Here is a 10,794-nt window from a genome sequence, read left to right on the forward strand (position 1 = left end):
ATGTTCAGCCGGGTCCCTACCACCCCCAGAACAGGTGCATGTCTTCTGCTCCGGAGTTCAGAAGCCAATGATACCCACAATCCCTTTACTTAACTCTGAGGCATAAAGTTTAACAGGGATCTCCACATTTCCCTAAGGAAACAGGTCCTTTAGAATTAAAGTTTTTGTGTGTACTAATTTAGAGATTGGGGGGCAGGGGGAGGGACAAGTTGAACAAATAATTAAAATGGCAAATACACCTTCACTGTAATTTTATTTTCAGTTCCTTGTTGCATTGTGAAAAAAGAAATCCCCTTAAAACTAAAAGGTTCCATATTTGGTTTCAGTCCTTTAACAATTCAAACTCCGAAGTGACTACAGCTGCCATTTTTAGTAATTCTTTTTACTATGTATTTTCTACTTGAAACGTGTTGAGATAGGAGCTTAATAGTGAAAAAAAGGCTAAACCTATAAACGTAACAGTCTACTTACGGAACCCTACAAAGTTTGAAAACTTAAGTTCAAGTGGTATATAAATTATTTTTAACTATAGATTCTGAGTATTTGTCATTAACAGTGCCTGTGGGTTAAACTGTATTGTTCCTGATGAAACACAATATAGAATTCCTACTTTATATCTGAAACTGGACATACTAAAGAAGCTAGATCTTTGCTCTTTATTCTAGCTTTCTTTTTTAAAATCCTTAAAATTAAATGGAGAACTGTAACAGATTAATTGTAAAACTTAAATGAACTGTTAGTAATTCAAATATAAGATATGGCAAAACTGAAAGATTACTTTTACTGACAAAGCCAATCTATATTTTCTGACTCACTTTTCAACTTACTAACTATAAAATAAAAATACCATTCTGTTTTACAAAGCTAGTTGAATGCCCCAAGATGACATACACACCTCTAACAGTTAAGCAGTGAGAAAGAAAACTATTCAAAGGGATATTTCAATTAAAAAAAAAAAAAGGAAGAAAAGGTGCTATTTAAGATTACTCTTCTTAAAGTACCAGCTGACTTTAATACAGATATACAGTGTACTTGACACATTAAACTATACATTTGATTGAGAATGAAACTTATTGTCTGAATAACTTGCAAAAATGTTTCCAAGAAAGATTTGTGTGGAAGACTTTGTCCCCTTTTGTATAAAGCTAATCACATGTAATTTCAAAATCATTTCTGCATTTATCTTTTTATGAAAATGAGACTCAAAAAAGACAACGTTATAAAGCCAGTTTAAAAATCCTGTTCTGTTTCTCTTTAAAAATCTGCTCTGGGAATTCAGAAAAACCCATTATCATGGGAATATATTCTGCATGTGCCTAAAAGAAATTTTACTAATTTTAACAGACATGTTTTCTTTTCCTTCAGCTTCTAGAAGAATTTTAAAAGTTAAAGCTTTATATGTTCTAAGTAGATATTAATATCCACATTTAAAAAACTGCTGTTGAATGAATCAAGTGTATATATATTCCTCTCCCAAGCCAAAAACATTAAATATCAGTGTGTGCCAGACACTACTACTAACAGAATGTGCTTGTCTTCTAGGACATGAAACCTAGTGGGAGATCGACATCTAAAGAAAGTTTAATTCATTAAATAAGCATATACTGCAGCCTGCCCTGTTTTAAGGGCTATTATTGCACTCAGCACTGTTAAGTGCCTTGGGAACAAAGAAGAAGGACTTAGGATAACCTAGGGGAAGAAGTGAGAATATCTAAAACATCACTTAACTAATAAAAGGTGTCTTGTTTTTAAGAAAAATTAGCTGACTTTTGCCTAGATATGAAATCTCCTTCCCTCCTCCCCCAAAGAATTAAAACATAATGGTAGTATTTAAATATGCATTCATTTGGCAACTGCATGCAATTATGCAAGTCATAAGAATACAATAATCATTTTGCCAACATCAAATCTAAAATTAATAATATTTACATACTTGAATGAAAAATAAAGGTATTACATAACCAAGTTAGTGGACTCAAAATATTACCTATAATGATGAAAGCAAACATATGACATCTTAAATGTTGCTCTGCTCCTCTTTTGAGTAAAAGCCTCAGGAGTTTACATTTGGGTTTTAGCAGACCAACCGGTTGTGCCATCAAGTTTGTCAGCAGAGCAGAAAAGACTCGGACACTTCCATCCAGAAAGAGAAGATTAACATTTCTATGCTGATGTTGTGTTTGTGTCTTGTTTCCTATTCTTTGCTTTTCAAGCCTTTTAAAGTCAACTCCTTATATTTCAGACTTTAAAGTGTTTACGTTTCTTTGTGTTAAGGCCAATAAAATGTTTAAATGACAGTGATTTTGCTGGCCCCAAAGTTCTAAAGATACGCCTGTACATGGCTTCCTTTTCCAGGAATTCAGTGGATGCATAGATTGAACTCATCCTTTCCACTTCCAAAGTAAACCGTGATTAGGGGGATTCCACACACGAATAAGTTCACCTCCAAAGCCACCATTATAGCACAAAGTGATTGATACTAAAAATTGATGATTCTAATGCCTGAAATACAGCATAACATTTTCGAAGGCAGTGGGACATGCATAAAGACCAATTTATTGCTGCTTGGTGTGCGTGTGTGTTATGTGAATATCTTCTTTTTAAAGACTTATGTGAGTATTCCTTTAAGGCTGTATCCGAACCCCGCACCACCAGATACCCTCTAGGCACCCTGCCATAGAAGTCTGTCAGCCACTCCTTCTCAGCGCTCCCCAGGCCCCCCACCCCTTTAAAATCTTGGCCTTGGACTTCTCTGAGACAAGGTCGGTGCTATTCCTTTCCCACGTTTTTATTAGTACTGGACGCAAGAGACAAAAGATGGAAGGTGCCACATAGGGAAAAAAACCCGGAGCCCACCAAGCGCGCATCTAGGCCAAGACCCAGGAGGACGCGGCTCACGCATCCCCCATGTGCGGGTCCTGCCAGGGCTGCGCGGCGACCCCGCCCGCCGCAAGCGGAAGGTTCTGGGCCGACGCTGCGAAGCTAGACGTAGGCGGGTCTCCGCGCGCGCAATGGGCACGGGGTCCCCGGCTCGACGGCGCTAGCCTTAAGGCAGGCAACTGCGTTCAATGTGGACGGGGTGTCGGAGCCGCAGGAAAAAGGAAGAACACGATGCTCCTCCGATGTCCTCGGCTTTTCCTTTAGGCCAGAGTTTCTCAGACTCCAGCGGGCACCCCCGCGCACTCCGCGCAGTTCTCAGCGGGGAGGGGGCGCGGGAATCTGTTGGGGTTGGGGTCAGGCCATCGTTCGAATCAGAAAGCCGCTAAGCCCCCGCCGTGGGTCGCTGGGCTGGGCCGAAAAGGGGCCGCGGGGGCGGCAGCGCCGGGAGCGCCAGCGCCGGGAGCGCCGGCTGGAGGAAGAGGCGGGGGCGCGCGGCCCGAGGGGCAGAGTGCGGAAGCGTGGCGCAGGCTACGCGCGGGCGGCCCCCCTCCAGCGGGGCCTCCGGGGGCCGGCCGCGGGCCTGCGGGTGTGAGCGAGGGGGGAGGTCCCAGCTTCGGCTTGCTCGTAGCCCTGCGGGCCGCCGGCCTGGGGATCAGAAGGGAAGGGGCCGCAGATGCCGCGAGCCGACGTCTGCTGGGGGCGGGTTGCAAGATGAAGAAGGCCTCTGTCCTTTCGCTTTGCTTCCCCCGGCCAGGCCTCCAGCAAGCACCGCACCGCCGCGCGGGCTCTCGCGGACGGCTCCCGGCCCGATCCTCCCCGCGGCGCGGCTGACCCGTGGGCCCGGGAATGGTGTGGCCAACTCGCAGGGGCGAGCCCGGAGCGGGCGGAAGCTGGAACCCCGGGAGCAAAGGCCCCGCAGCGTTGCGCAGCCAGAAAAGCTCGCGGCGGCCGCTCCGTTCGGCCCTGCTTCCCCGACTTGCTCCTCCAGGGACTTAAAAAAAGAGAGCCCCGTTAGCGGGGGAGGGGGATCAGACTCTCTTGGCCGGGAGTGGGGTGTGGGAATGCTACACCACCTTACATCAGTCAGCTCCCTAGACCCCGGCGGCGCAGGCCGGATCCCAAAGGCTGAGTGAGGAGCCCAAACCTTACTTTAAAAAAGGAAAGAAAAAAAAGCTGCATGTCACTGCGCATGTGCGAGCCTCGTGTTTTTGGTTTGTTTTTTTTTTTAATTTTTGACGTCATTTCGCTACATCAAATCTCAAGCCAAAACTTCTTGCTCATTGATTACTCTGAAAAATAATTGACTGTATGCTCTGACTCCTAGGAAATACTGCAAAAGTACAGAAGACAGTGTTCAAGGTTTGTGCTTTCACAAAAATAGCACAGGCTGTCTATCCACCCTGCACGTCGGTTCCCCCCACAGATTATCAGAGCCGAGAGAGAGCTCCGCTAAAACGTAGGCTAGACTTGGAAGACTCAGTGGCACAGCTTCCCATTTTTTAAGTGGAGATAACTTGCGCTATGATTTGCATCTTCCTTAGTCCAAGTAAGCTATACAACACAACTCCTGCCTTTTTTTTTTTTTTGGTATTTCTGAGGAAACATCTGAATATTGCTAAAGCTGAACTACTTTACGTCCTTCTCCAGTGTTACCTCATATTTATTTTTTAAAGCGAAGAATAAAGGTTTTCATATGGACCACATAAGAAAAGATTAATGACTACCAATATGAAGAAAATACTAATGCCTTTCCCATTAATAAAACAGGAAATGAATAGTAAAGAAATGCTTTTTATTCTAGGACTGCTTTATTTTTCCCGGTGAAATAATACGTAATTGCTTATCATTCTGATTATAAGTCAAGGGTGAAGGTCTTGGAAGTTTACAGATAAAATTAGATGTATACAAGTAATGTCAGTATATTTATGGTCAAATCCCAGAGAACCAAACTTACTAAAAAACTTTTGGCTTAAAGATTGCCTTGCAATACTAAGGACACCAAATGGGGACAATTAAGATAGAGACTTCTTGTAGCATAACTGGATGGAAAAACCTTGATTTTTTTTTTAATATGATGCTTATGCATAATGCTTTAAACGTATGGCAAACATCTAAGACTGATACCAATTAAGATGTCAGTTATCTTTCTTGGAAAGTGTATTCTCAGAACCCAATGCAGACCATGATAATATAATAGATTTGGTTGCACTAAGGTCTGTCTTTAAGTTTAGAGAGCCTATACGAATTGTGTATATTAAGTTCATGAAAATGGATTTCCTTAAACCTATTTTAAAGGTTGCTTATATCATTCTGTTGTAAACTTATTCTAATGAATTTCCTTAGACGTGGTCTCCAAAGTGATAATTTTAATTGGTGAATAATTTGAGCAGAATGATTATTTAGTAAAAGTGAGTGGAGTCCTTCAGATCTCATAACCTCTTTCTCATTAGAAAATGATGGCATAGTTTGAAGAGAACCCAAATGAATATATTTTAAGATAACTGTCATGAGGCATATTTAGAAAGAAACAGCTGGTAAACACATTTTCCCAAGCTTACCCTGACTGACTTCTTCAGTTACACTAGAAAACAAACTGTAATATATCATGTTCAAAGGAAAAACACTCTTCTGAGTTAATTACTGGTAACATTAATTTTCTGATTCATGAACAGCTAGATGCTTTCTAAACAGCACTCCATTTTCCCAGTATCATTTATACTTAAGTATTTTGGATGAGTGTTTATTGAACTTAGGAGTCTTGTTCAGAAGGTTGGAAAGGAGTCAAAAATTGCATGGTAAGATTCTATAGAAATGTAACCAATTCCAGTAAAAAGTCCTTTGTATGGAAGTACATTATGGAAATGACGTGGTTGTCAGACCTAATTGCTTGGCTTTTGAGTCCTCAGAAGAAATTCTACAGCCTTAGGGGTGTAGACTCAAAAGCAGCAGCATTTCTGGTTTCAGTTTAAATAAAACAATGAAATCCATCATTATTCAAGTCAATAGCGATAATTCACATGAATATGAATGCACTTTGATCTTATCCTTCAATTCACTGAAAGACACAGTCGTAATGAAAAAGGGAGATAATCTCTTTAACTTGGTCCAAAGCAAGTTGTTGGAGCTTTTCTTTCCTGAAAGACCATAGAAAGGAACTTTTCACTAAAGCCTTGCTTTCGTGTTTTTCAGGTGGAGGTGGGGAGTGTTGGGCAAGCTACAGGTCATTATGTTGCCCCCAGGAACCAAGTAGTGCTAACTTTCTTCTTTGAAGTAAACTGTCTTATTTAATGAACTTGACGTTTTGTGAAGCTTAAAGGTGAACCCCTTTCATAACATCATACCTAAGAAGCATTTTAGGAGGCATGTTGATTTGAGTTTACCATCAGATATGATTAAGACATATTAACTATTTTCAGTATGTTTTAAAGATTAAATTAAATAGGATATTTCAAGCTGCATTGTCTTAGATTTGCAGTATCCAATAGTAGTTCCTTAAGAGTTCCTGTTGAACTGTGAAGACAGTTAACACCCTGCCTGTGCTGTATGAAAGTCACTTTAAAATATCATCTTATGCCTATTTAACCAATTTCCAGACACCTTTGGTGGGAAAATAACAAAGTTACAAGTTCTTATTCTTAGAATTCTGGAAACATCTGTCAGATATTTTTTAGTACAGTCACCACATTCGAAATATAATTAGGTAAAAATATGCACGAATGAGGATATCTGATTAGTGCCACTGGCTTGGAAAATCTTTACCTTTTCATTGAGTTCATTAAAGATATCCAAGCTTTATAGTAGTTATTAGTAAGTTTTATTTCTCACAAGGGCTGTTGAACTTCTGGAATCCTCTGGAAATTCAACAAATATTTGTTGAGTTATGTTAAAGGGACTCCGGAGCATACAAAGATAAATAAGACAGGTGCTTGTCCTCAAGGAGCTTTAAACTTAAAAATTTCAGCACATCTGTGATTTACATTAAATGTCAATCTAGGAAGAACACTCCACTAACTTAATAGCTGTTTAAAACCGGGTCAGTTGTTAAGAGCGATGAAACTTGGCAATGCATGTATTTCCCGGGGTTATCCTACTAGCTAATCAAAATATTTTGCTGGATACATTTAAGATTTTTCTTCAATAAAAACTTGTTTAAAACATTAACAAGAGTTCTGTTAAAAATTAAATCAACGTCCTAGAGCCACAGACATTAGAAAAGGCAGAAAGATTCATAAGGGTTAATGTCAATCATTTTCTTTATGCATCCCTACTGCTGACGTCTGGTGTGGTTTATCACATGAGATGAAGGAGAAAAAAGTGCTCCATCCACTTATGTATAAGAACAAGTATCTGGAGGTAATGTTTGAGCTACACAAGCAGTTATATTATGAATTTCGTGCAAAATATTCGTGGTAGACAAAGAAGAGGGAAGGCTGTAGCGTTTGCCTGTGGTTATAACCCAGAGGAAAGCCACCTTTACCAAGGGCAGACACAACCCTAAGCTCTTTGTGTCGATGTTACTAGAGAGGGAGTGGGCATCTTGACTTCTTTCTTTACCACCATCCTTATTGCTGATATCTAGAAAAGCTTTTTAATGGACTGGCCATTGACAAAGAATTTCGGCTCAAGTTGGAGACGAGGGCACCTGGGGCTGGGACGAAGCCGAGCGCCGGGATCTCGGGGGCTCAGGTGCCTGCGCGGCAGCGTGCGCTTGGAGCCTATTTGTCTATTGTCTGCCATGGGGGCAGGGCCGAGCCGGGAGAACTAGCTTTCGAGTGGAGCTGAGGGTCTCGGAGGATGAGGACACGGAGGGGTGGAGGCCAGAGATGTCAACGAGGGCAACCCCTAGAGTTCTAAATGCTAGACACCGAGATGTACTAAGCGGCGGCGGTACCCGCGGCTGCAGCCCTGGCTGCAAATCGCCGTCGTGTGGTTGCTACTGGCAACCGAGCCTGTGCAGAGCGCGCAGCCCCGCAGCCCCTGGAAGGAAGGTGGCGAGGGGAAGCGGCGGCGCCGCGGCCGCCCCGGCTCGGCCGCCCGCAGGGCTCGCGCTCCCGCCCGCGCCCCGCGGCCCCTTCGGGCTGTGACCACTGCTGTGCGGCACGCAGGGCCCCGAAAGGCTCTCGGGTTGGGGGTGTCGCTGCCTCGGGAGCGTCAAATTACTGGCGTCCTCCGCGAATGCAACATGGCAGCTCTGGTTCAAAGACGACTTTTTCAGTCCGCCGGGGAGGCGGGGGCTGCGGACTCCGCTGCGCGCCCGCCGCCTCCCTTCCCGGCCGCGAGTCGGCCCTCCTGGCGCCCCCGCCTCCGAGTCGGGCCCAGCTAAGGGCAGCCGCGCGCGCCGAGTCGTCTTGCGCTCGCCCCTCGGCCCTTTGTTCTCCTCTCGATAGGCACCTCGCGCTTCGGGGGCTTTTAATGGAGACCGTGTAAGACAGGGTGACCCCGGGTGGGACGCCGACGTCCTGGCACTCCCCAGAGGTGTGTAGCTCCCCGGGTCTCCCAGGGGCTCCGGAGCGAGCTGAAAGCGCCAGTCCGGGATGCTAACCCGACACTACCCGAGGAGCCGCGTCTCGTCGGGTGGGTCCCTTTCCGCCAGGCCTGGCCCGCCTTTCTCTTCCTTGCTTCCGAGAGGTGTGAGGCGGGAGGCCAGGGCTGGCACGCGACCCCCGCAAAAAGACAATGCCCGTCACCGCCCCAAGGAAATGAGATTCTCCGCAGGGGAGAGGAAAGCTGCGGGCTCGCAATCTGGGAAAAACGGGGAGAAAAACACCCGTTACTCCTGCGCTGGGCTCCACCCCGCATCACACTAGCCCTTGGGCGCGGGTGGAGCCCAGTGCAGCCCCGAGGTCCCCGCCCCGGGTCGAGGGGGAGCCGAGACGCGGCGCCCTCCACCGCGAGTGGGGGAGGGGTCGGTGCTCCGGGGAAGGGGGGAGGCCTGGGGGAAATTTGCATTTTTAAAAACGGCGGTTCCGAAACGACCTTGCCACGTAGACAAGCCAGTTGTGACGTTCAGCACAACGTGCTACTGAAATACCGAAATCCGCCACCAAATGGCGGCTCCTGCAGTCTGCCGCGCCGATAAAGAGGACTCGCCGGGCGTCGCCCATTTTAGGCCGCTTTCATTTCTCTGCTGTTACCCCGGTCCCCCTCCCCAAGCCGTCCCTTCCTCTCCCCGTTTTTGGGCGCACGTGGGACTCCTGGGTCAGAGAAGCTTTTCTGCCCCGGGGATCAGGCAGGCGCGGACTCTGCTGGAAACCGCTGCGTCCCGGCGGCTTTCAGAGGCGATATCCCAACCTCCAACCGCCCGATCCTCTGCCCCGCCGGGGTCTCAATGGCGCCGGAGTGCGAGAGCACCGGACCTTCCAGGTTCGCCCTGCCCGGAGCCCCAGGCTTCGCATTTGGGTCCTGAAGTGTGGTCCTTTGCCCAGATCTTAAGATTCCTATCGCGCAGCCACCCCTTCCTCGACACTCACCTGGTCAGGTTTTCTTCCCAGGGGATTAGAGCCCGTTCTACCCATTAAACAAGTTCAACTGGAGGACCCTTCGGGTAGGCTGAAGCTTAGCCTTCGGGAAGCCTCAAATGGCAGTTTTATATTTTGTTAATAATTTGGCTTACAGTCTTTCCAACAAAACCCTAAACTCCAAGGACACCTTGTTATTTAAGGAGAAAGGGCACAGGATCTGAAGCAGCCGGAGGGAGGAGGGCAAAGCGAGGCGATAATCTGGAATGGCCCCGCAAGGAATCGCTTCTGAGGGCTTTGCAGGCGACGCCGCCGCCTCCCGGGACGTGGGACACTTTCCTGCCCGCGCTGAGCTCTCGCGGCCCAGGGGCCGGTTGCCGCGCCTCGGTGTCCCGCCGGGCGGAGAGGCCTTCGGCAGGACGGGGGCCGCCTTGTGAGATCACGCGCACCCGGCTGTCGCCGCCGCTCGCCACCGGGTCCGGCCTTGGAGACACGACTTCGTTTTCCCGCCTCCCCAGCCTGCCGAGGCCTGGGAATCTCGCTTTCAAAATTGGCGGGATCCGAGTCCGCCGAGCCGAGGGTGGCGCGCCGCGCACGCGCAAAATGGCCTCCCGGTGCCCCGCGGCCTGGGCTCGAGCGTTGGGCCGGGCCGAACCCCGCGGCGCAATCGGGGGCGGAGGTCCGGGCTGTCGCTCTTTGCGGTTCTCGGAGAGCTGCTAGTTAAAAAATAAAACAGGGAGAAGGGCCGTTTTCTCTGTAACCGGTCCTTTTGGTAAAGGCTCCCTAATCGGGAAGGCAGCGCTGCCGGGAAACGAGGTCATTTTCTCCGGCCGGGCGTCCTGTGCCCTTTCCACCGGGCACCCGAACATAGGAAGCCTTTCTTTCTCTCTTTTTTTTTAAGCCGATGCTCTTTCCACCCTAATTACCCTCGCCCCCGCTTTATCTTGCAAGCCGCGCACTGCGCTCCTGTCTTCGGTTTTCTTTGAATATTTCCACTCGTGGGGGCACTTAGACCTAAGACTGGAGCTCCTGGACAGGCTTCGCTATCTCCAGTAACTTCTTTATCCATCTCTGTAACGTTCTCATTCCTTCCATCCCAATTTTCGACGCGTTTCCCGAGTACCCTAGTCCGCAGCCTTCCGAGGGTCTGTTGGGTTCTAGCTAACTTAGAAGGACAGAGTTGAAGAGCGCCGAATCCGCACGGAACTTGAAATCACGTTCACTTTGAAGTTTGGAGTTGATGACCACCCAACAATCAGAGCAAGAAGTAACTTTTTTTTTTTTTAACTGAAATGTAGGTGACTGTGAGGGAACATCACTTGCTATTTTGGGAAGTTCCCTTCTAATAGCCTCTGGAAGGGATATTTTAAGAAAACAGAAGAATGGGGGTAATTTAACTCATCCATTGGAAGTTTTATGTAGTGCTTACTATTCATTTAGGGGGTTAAATGAGACT

Source organism: Globicephala melas, chromosome 2, assembly GCF_963455315.2.
Source record: "Globicephala melas chromosome 2, mGloMel1.2, whole genome shotgun sequence".
Lineage (NCBI taxonomy): Eukaryota > Metazoa > Chordata > Mammalia > Artiodactyla > Delphinidae > Globicephala > Globicephala melas.